A 6,822-nucleotide genomic window follows, 5' to 3' on the forward strand; every position below is an offset into this window, starting at 1 on the left:
TGTATCCTGTGACATTGCTGAACTCACGTTATCAGTTCTAGTAATTTTTTGGTGGAGTCTTTCAGGTTTTGTAATGTTTATTTAGTTTTGAGAGAGAGTGTAAATTGGGGAGGGGCAGCAAAAGAGGGGGACAGAGGATCCAAAGCGGGCTCTGCGCTGACAGCAGTGAGCCCGTTGCGGGGCTCAGACTCACAATCTGTGAGATCATGACCTGAGCCGAAGTTGGACGATCAAACGACAAAGCCACCCAGACGTCCCTTGGGTTTTCTATATACAATTTCGTGTCATCTGCAAATAGTGAAACATTCACCTCTTCCTGATTTGGTTGCCTTTTATTTCTTTATGTTGTCTAATTACTATGGCTAGGACTTAGAGTACTGTGTTAAATAAAAGTGGTGAGAGTGGACATCTTTGTCTTGTTCCTGACCTCAGAGGAAAGGCGCTCAGTTTTTCCCCATTAAGGATGATGTTAGCTGTAGGTTTTTCATAGATGGCCTTTATTATGTTGAGGTATGTTCCCTCTAAACCCATTTTATTGAAGGCTTTTACCATGAATGGATGTTGTACTTTGTCAGATGCTTTTTCTGCATCTATTGAAATGATCATATGATTCGTATCCTTTCTCTTATTGATGTGCTATATTAAATTGCAAATACTGCAGCATACCACCCTTGCAACCCAGGAATAAATCCCACTTGGTCATGGTTTAGTGAATGATTTTATTTTTTATTTTTATTAAAAATTTTTTAAATATTTATTTTAATCTTTATTTTTGAGAGAGAGAGAGACAGTGTGAGCAGGGGAGGAACAGAGAGAGAGGGAGACACAGAACGTGAAGCAGGCTCTAGGCTCTGAGCTATTAGCACAGAGCCTGATTTGGGGACCTGAGCTGAAGTCAGGCATTTAACCGACTGAGCCACCCAGGCGCTCCAATGTTTGTTTATTTTTGAGAGACAGAATGTGAGCTGGGGAAGGACAGAGAGAGAGGGAGACACAGAATCCGAAGCAAGCTCTGGACTCTGAGCTGTCAGCACACAGCCCAACGTGGGCTCGAACTCACAGACTGCGAGATCATGATCTGAGCTGAAGTCAGATGCTTAACCGACCGAGCCATCCAGGTGTCCCTATTTTTTAAATGTATTGTTGGATTCAGTTTGCTGAATCCAGTTTGCTAGTATTTTGTTGACGATAGCTGAGAACTACTTTGGACAAAATTTCTAGAAATGGTTGATACTGAATTTTACATCTTATCTCGTATCTGTTTAGGAGGTGAGCCCTCCAGAAAAAGAAGAGCAGAGGTTAAAGAGGAAGAACATGACTCAAGTATGAAGTGTGTGCTCATTGTGTACAGTTGACCCTTGAACACAGATCTGAACTGCGCTGGTCCATTTACACACGGTTTTTTGATATAATGTATTTTCTCTTCCTTGTAGCTTTCTTAATAGCATTTTCTTTAGCTTACTTTATTATGAGCATAGTATATAATACATTAAACATGCAAGATATGTATTAACTGTTATCAATAAGGCTTCTGGTAAAGAGTAGGCTATTAGTAGTTAAGTTTCTGTGGGTCAAAAGTTGTATTTGGATTTTCGACTGTGCAGGGTTTGGGCACCCCTAACCCCAACATTGTCAGCTGCATATTATTTTCCACAGTTTATTTTTTTAATAATTTTTTTAATGTTTATTTTTGGGAGAGACAGAGCATGAGCAAGGGAGGGGCAGAGAGAGAGGGAGACACAGACTCCGAAGCAGGAAGCAGGCTCCAGGCTCCAAGCTGTCCGCACAGAGCCTAACGGGGAGCTCAAACTCATGAACCACAAAATCACAACAAGCTGAGGTCGGATGCTTCACTGAGCCACCCAGATGCCCCATCAAGAGTTTGTTTTAAAGCAATGATTAAATGACTTGTTTTGATTGAAATGATAAATCGAGTTGCTTTTGCATAATCCTAGTTGTGAATAAAAAATGTTCAAAAGCAAGCCTGTGACTTTAGAAGATCCATTTTTCCCAAGGAAGAAACTTGTTTTGGTAACTGTTTGCTCTGGGTCTTAGGTTTTTGTGCATTTCGGCTGCTCTGCCCCACCTCATCCTCCTGGCTGGGCCCAGAGGTGGGCTTAGGTTCGTTCAGGTCAGGTATCGCATCTTCCCATATGTCCTCCTGTCCTGCCTAGCTGTGTTCAGGCCTCTTCTGTGCTTTTGTCATCTCCACCGGCATGGCACCACCACTGACCACCTCGCCCTGGATCTTGTCAGAGCAGGTACAGCATCGGAGGGCTCATTGGACACTGGGTGCTTTGCCTAGTGCTGAACTGGTCCTACCAGTTCTAGTCCTCAGAACAACGTGAAAGGTGGGTACTCTTATTTCCATTTGGACCTGAAAGGTGGGGTCGAAAGAACTTTGAGACCTCTATCCAAAGATTTTTCCTCCCAAGTAAAAAAATAAGCATTTTTGAGACAAGGGTCATGAGCTTTTATATGGAGCAATCACAAGGTTAAGCAGATACATTAGTGGCCTTCTGGAGAAAGACACCCAAAATACCTGAGATAAACAGTCACCATAAAATTTAGAGAAAAGAGCAGTGGGAAACAAAATACTAGATTTGACTCCTGGCTTTGTGACTGGCACACCAGCTGGAATATAATGGGTACCTGATAAGTATTTACTGAATGAACAAGCCAAAGGTCTTATCTTGGGCAAGTTACTTGACTTTCTGAAGTCCGTCTCCTCAACTCAGTGGGATTTGGACTTGACCATGTAAATCCTTCATGATTTACATAGTTTTTATTTCTCTACCTCCGCAAGTTGATACTAATTGGATGTTATTTTAAAAAACGTATTAGAGACTCATTCAGAACACTAAGCACCAGCACGGTTTAATCCTAAGGCCAGCTACTTCTCGCAAGGGTTGGCCCCGAGGCTCTTCTAAGTCTGCAAACAGGCCCAGGGCTGGGATCTCTAGGCCCTCAACCCTTGCAGATATAAAGGAAAGCTTCACATTTGAAGGACAAAAGATGTTTGGTGATTTTGGACCCACGAGTGGTCGGCCGCCCTCACTATTTGGTCCCTAAAAGAGCAGAGGCCACTGCGCTAGGCCTAAGGGCACTGTCTCTCCATGGCCACTCAGACTCACGGGAGCTGAGTCACCTGCCAGGGCAAGTGCCCGAGCCTCCTTACCTGGCCGAGAGGACAGGCAGCAAGACCTCCTGAAGGAGAAAATGAGCCCAAAGGCCATTCTCCCAAGGCCAGCCAATATTAAAGATGTAAGGGGACGGTGCTCGTTCGCAAAGGTTCCAGAGCTCTGAAAATGTTAATTTGCCACTTACCCCTAAAAGATTCCTCAAACCCTTTACAACACATTTCACTGATTTCCTCTTTTGCTTGGTAGATTTGGGTGACTGGTAATTAAGGTCTTTGCTGTAAAAATAATTTGTAGTTTATTAGAATTGGCTCCCATCAGGTCCAAAATGTGATGTATCATAGGACCCTGTTTCTTCACATTTGTCAACTCAATTCACTTTTATGGACAGACCAGACTGAGAACTGATGGTATTTCAAGCACATGAAATTACTATTTTTATGGGTAGAAATGGTCAAGTATTGACAGTTTATGGTTTAATATAATAGAGTGGGATAGAATAACTGGGAAAATAATAAGCTTGTTTCTGAAAAGGCATGTAAGAAATGAACTTTAGAACATAGGAACTGAAGGGATTTTTTTCACACAGTCCAAGTGTATAGAATATTTGATAAACTTTATTGAAATTATTTCAGTATGAAGTCTAAGTTCTAAATGCCTACAGTACAGTTTTCAAAAGAAACTTGACTATTACTAACCAAGTTTAATAATATTTTGTAAAATTTATCAGTATATTTACTGATAAAATATTTACTGAGTCACCCAGGTGCCCCATCAAGAGTTTGTTTTAAAGCAATGATTAAATGACTTGTTTTGATTGAAATGATAAATCGAGTTGCTTTTGCATAATCCTAGTTGTGAATAAAAAATGTTCAAAAGCAAGCCTGTGACTTTAGAAGATCCATTTTTCCCAAGGAAGAAACTTGTTTTGGTAACTGTTTGCTCTGGGTCTTAGGTTTTTGTGCATTTCGGCTGCTCTGCCCCACCTCATCCTCCTGGCTGGGCCCAGAGGTGGGTAAATTGGAGTATCAGACTTAAGTGGAATTATGCAGAAGAATATAAGACCAAATTAAAAAGGTATAAGAATATAAAAATCGTTGCTTATCAATACATTTTCTCAATTTAAAAATAATGAAGTTTCTTTGGTAAGTCTGTCTTGTGGTGAGAATGACCGAAAAACATGAATGCTCAGTGAGAGCTGATAAAGGCGCTTCTAAAGATGGTTAGACCCAAGAGCTCACAGCTTTGAGAGCAACAGTTGTTCCGGTAGGTCCACATGTTTGGTTCTCGCGGGTGCCCGGTCTTTAGTTGCGGCCACTTCGCTTTTGAATAGTATTAGGGGCATTATGCTAACTAAGGCAGAGAAAATACCGTATGATCTCATTTATAGGACTATCTAAAAAAACTGAACTCAGAGAAACAATCGCCTGGTGGTTGCCAGGGCGTGGGGGTAGGGGGTGGAGGATGGGTGAAGGTGGTGAAAGCTACAAACTCCCAGTTATAAGATGAGTAGGTCTGGAGGATGGAATGTGCAGCATGGTGCCTGCAGGTGACAGTACTGTACTGCATATCTGAAAGTTGCTAAGAGACTAGATCTTAATAGTTCACATCACAAGGAAAAATAATTTCTTTAAAACGATATGAGGTGATGGATGTTAACTAAATTTGGGGTACATATTTTGCAATATATACATAAATCATGTTGTGTATCTTAAAGTAATACAAAGTTATATGTTAATCATATCTCAATAATACTAGAAAAAAATTTTTTTAAGTGAAGTGGCACTGTCATGGAGGAGCATGAGCACAGGACTAAACCTGCAGAGGGTGGAAGCTACTGTGATTCCAGAGAAAGCACAGTCCTCAGACGTGTGGGAGGTGCTGTGGCTCCTGACTCCAAGGGGAAAGTGAGACCTGCGTGCCCTGGGAACACAGAGCCAAAAATAGAGAAGATTTTATGAAACCTTGTGAATCTTTTCATCTTACTTATTTTTTTTTAGTGTTTTTATTTTTGAGAGAGAGAGAGAGAGCGAGCGACAGCGAGCAAGAGAGGGGCAGAGAGAGAAGGAGACAATCCGAAGCAGGCTCCAGGCTCTGAGCTGTCAGCACAGAGCTGACACGGGGCTTGAACTCACGCACCGTGAGACCATGACCTGAGCTGAAGTCGGACGCTTAACTGACTGAGCCACCCAGGTGCCCCTCTTTTCATCTTATTTTAACGGCAAGGATTAAATATAATGTACAACAGAACATGACTAACATTTTATGAAAACATTTTTTCTTTTATAATTTTTATTATACCGTGGAATCCCCTTTTTAAATGAAGATACATCAGATACTGTCACTGGAAAAACCATTTACAAAGTTCTATTTACATGTAACTTTTCCAGAGTGCATCTATTACACAAAGCGAGTATGTGGGTTACTTCATTCAAATAACAAGAATTTGCAATTTAATGACCAAGATAATTCTCCTTGAAATCTCTAACAATCGGTGAGTTTTTTAAAACACAAAATGTATATTTGGTCTTTTAAATGACAGGCACCTTTAGGAATGTATTTCACCTATACTTAAGACTTCTACTAGATTTTAGCTACAAGTTTATAGCACCAAAATCCACTTTAATAATATCAGCATTAGTTATTAATATTGATGTTTTTCAATACAATTTCATGTAGACATACTTGAAAAATGAGATCTTCAGACAAATATAAAATTTTTCAAAATGGGCAATTAAAAGCCTTTAAACAGCAATTTAAAAATGCAAAGAATATTCTTTGATTAGATAACCAGGTAAGTTTAAATTGGTTAGCCTACAGAATGTATGGTCTTAGAAAAATCTTTGGTTTAAACATCAAGACTATGTGAGAACCCTAATCTGTTACAACGCTTTAGAGCTATATATAGAAATACTGAATGTTACTAAATGGTTAAGAGGTGCTGGAGTTTTAAAGATCAAAGTAAACACCAGTTTTCTCCCTTGTAGTTACAACTCTTGAAAAGATTTTCTGTATTCAGTTGGATGAATGTTCAGCTTTAAAGATATTGATGAAATCTTTTCTTCAATTATATAATGCAGTCACAGCTGAGAACTGGAATGGTATAAGCTAAACACTTAACTTCTTCATACTTAGGTAAATAATCAGTGAAAAAGAGATTACCCGTAAGTACCATACACACACTATGTAGGGTCTCGCTTATGTCTATTAAAAAAAACCTGATGATAGAAGGGGTAACATACTTATCAGTTCATTGACTTAAAGCAAGCAAGGAAGCCCTGGGTGCCTGCTCCGTGCTGACTCCCCATCCTGCTGGAAGGGTGCAGTCTCTAAAGTCAAGTACATTTCCAAAGTTGCATATGAAAAGGGGACACACACACACACACACACAGAGAAATGCTTGCTAACTTGGAAAAAAAAAATCAGTGGTCTCTAACTCAAAGGGAATAGTGCAAAGTCGATCTTTGGCCCCTTTAAAACACTGGATATTGATTCAGAAAAACAAAGACACCCACTTCTTCTGAGGGAAGCTTTTGCCTGTTGAGAAGGGTTAATACCAGATCACACACAAGAAGCTGCCTAGCTCAATAAGTAAACTGTCCAGCCCAAGCCAAAGGAGTGACGTTTTATAATTCAATTTCAAAAATTCTTTTTAAAAGAATCAACACATCTATCCCTACTT

The 6,822-nt window shown here is 40.0% G+C and overlaps 1 long non-coding RNA gene across 1 annotated transcript; it reads left to right on the forward strand.

The window, feature by feature from the left end:
• Positions 1-2,004: 2,004 nt before the first annotated feature.
• LOC124508586 (uncharacterized) lies at positions 2,005-4,234 on the forward strand. The gene is made up of 2 exons (XR_006961288.1): positions 2,005-2,111; positions 4,152-4,234. It is a non-coding gene; the product is annotated as an uncharacterized LOC124508586 (long non-coding RNA).
• Positions 4,235-6,822: the final 2,588 nt, after the last annotated feature.

Source organism: Lynx rufus, unplaced genomic scaffold (assembly GCF_022079265.1).
Source record: "Lynx rufus isolate CCGP_SWC_20201006 ecotype Redwood Valley unplaced genomic scaffold, mLynRuf1.p SCAF_13, whole genome shotgun sequence".
Taxonomy (NCBI): domain Eukaryota; kingdom Metazoa; phylum Chordata; class Mammalia; order Carnivora; family Felidae; genus Lynx; species Lynx rufus.